Raw genomic sequence first — 2,266 nt, 5'->3', positions numbered from 1 at the left:
GTCACATAGCTAGTGAACTTACCGACGTGTCTGACTTGCTAGGCACGCGTATCTGACTAGTCAGTAAGTCGGTAAATTCACCGGTCTATGTGACCCAGCGATTCATTGCTGTTGACTGTACATGCATGGAGGCAATATGTTCCGCCCCTCCCCCCTACGGGGAGGCTCCCCGTGGTTTCATACTAACCTAACCCACACTATTTCTTAGTGTGGGGTGAACCTCGCTTCGCGTAAAAAATTGTAAACCCATGTGGGATCTCGACTTTGCCCACACAAAATTGGGCCATGTCCGCTAATAAAATCATTTTAGCAGCTTTGCCCAATCGTGTTGGGCAATGTTGACACGGCCCGAGCAATGCCGACTCTGCACACCCTGCGGACTTTGCCCGTAATATATATATAAAAAATATCTATTTATATGTATTTTAATATTTTAATATATTAATAAATTAAATACATATAATTAATATGTATTTAATTTAATTATATATATTGTAAAATTTTAATATATTAAATTAATTATATGTATATCTTTTTGATTCAGTTAAATTTTAAATATCAAAATAAAAAATCGAAGAATATTCTATATTTCATCTTGTATATTGTGTAAAGTAATGCAAATTCAAATAACACAAACTTAATTTAGTAACAAAAATAAATAATAAATTACCTCGAGGTCGCTTCGCCGTCGCTCGTCATTCCGCTCCGCACCTTCTCCACCTCTCAGACTTCCTCGTCATCGACGCTCACACGACACTCGCGAGAAAAAAACGCGGTTAATTACGATCGCGTAGCAGTTATCGGAATCGTTGATCGCGCTCTGAACGACACTTTTGACATTAATCGCACGACAAGGTCGACAAGACGAAGCGCGCAGATTAACAAGGTTAGGGAGGCGCCACTGCCGCTTCCCGCTAAAATTACAATCTATTATATGGGAATGCGCATCGCCATTTTGACTCCTGGTAACTGCACTTTTCAGCTTCTGGTAACTGCACTTTTCAAAACCATTCTGCACTGACTAGGAGTCAAAATGGCGATGCGCATTCGCATATAATATAGTACCCTATCTGAGCGAGTCACATATTCGCGAATTGCGACTCGCCGCGAAATACACTCGTCCCTTCGTGCTGGCGTTCAACTTGGATCTCGATCGAATGGACGCGGTCACGAAAAGCGCGACGAATCACCAACACACGTAGAACTTATACTACGTTACGCGAACGACATACACCGAACCACGGGTTGAATCGCAAGAATGCATATTTAAACGCGCCACTTGCTTAAGATTAGTCCGCGTCCTCCGAGAGTTCCAGTAATGGTGTTTTCGTAAAACAAAGCGAGACGGTCAATTCGTGCACGTCTTAGGGGGCGAGATCCCCACTTTAATGAGTTCGTCGTAGCTGAATGTCGAAGAGCTTCTTTAAATCCTCCTTGTGCATGGTATCTAGTCCGGAACGGATAACTACCATAAGAATTTCTTGAACAGCTTAAGATGCACACACACACACACACACACACAATGGCGGCAACCGGCGTAATTTGCGCGGGAAACTGTCGGGCGGCTTAAACGACGGCAACAGATGATATGATACCCGGCCGAACCGCGTGACGAACTCGGCACACTCGCGAACCAAGAAAACGTTGCAGGGAACGCAATAAGAAATCAGTAAAACCGACGACAGCGGAAAAATCGACCGAAACACAACCGAAAGACCGGCGACTACAATGGCGGACCGTGCGATCTGCAAGTAATGTCGTACACGTGGCAGCCGTGTGTCGATCCAAATAACAGAATAATGAAGAAAAAAGCGGCAGTGGTATCTTCTTTTCGTATCTTTGTTTGATTTAAGCAAATGAGATTTCTTGTATATCCCTTATCTCGGTTCTACCGGTTCTCGGAATATCACTACGCATTATTAGATACCATTCTCAGTAACGGAATTTCAAGAGTATTGCTGTTGCTGTTGGTTTCACGTAGTACAGCTTCTGGAGTCCCACGGAATGTGGCAAAAGAAGTTGGAGACGAGAGCGAATTTATTTTCACATTCCTCTCTTTTCACTTTTCACTTTATTTTTACAGAGGATTGAGATCGTATCCGACGCTCGTCCGATCCGTACCGTTTCACTGTTTCACGACCAAGAGCGGAATCCGGATCCTTCCCTTGGGACTCCGGTTCCTACTCTCCCCACTCCTCCTTCAGGAGTTCGACAAGGCGCATTTCTAAGAGTTCCTGCACACTGGACGCGGAAATGCTTGCCGCGC

This window comes from Wasmannia auropunctata, unplaced genomic scaffold, assembly GCF_000956235.1.
Source record: "Wasmannia auropunctata unplaced genomic scaffold, wasmannia.A_1.0 LD334193.1, whole genome shotgun sequence".
Classification (NCBI taxonomy): domain Eukaryota; kingdom Metazoa; phylum Arthropoda; class Insecta; order Hymenoptera; family Formicidae; genus Wasmannia; species Wasmannia auropunctata.
This window is presented reverse-complemented; position numbering follows the sequence as displayed.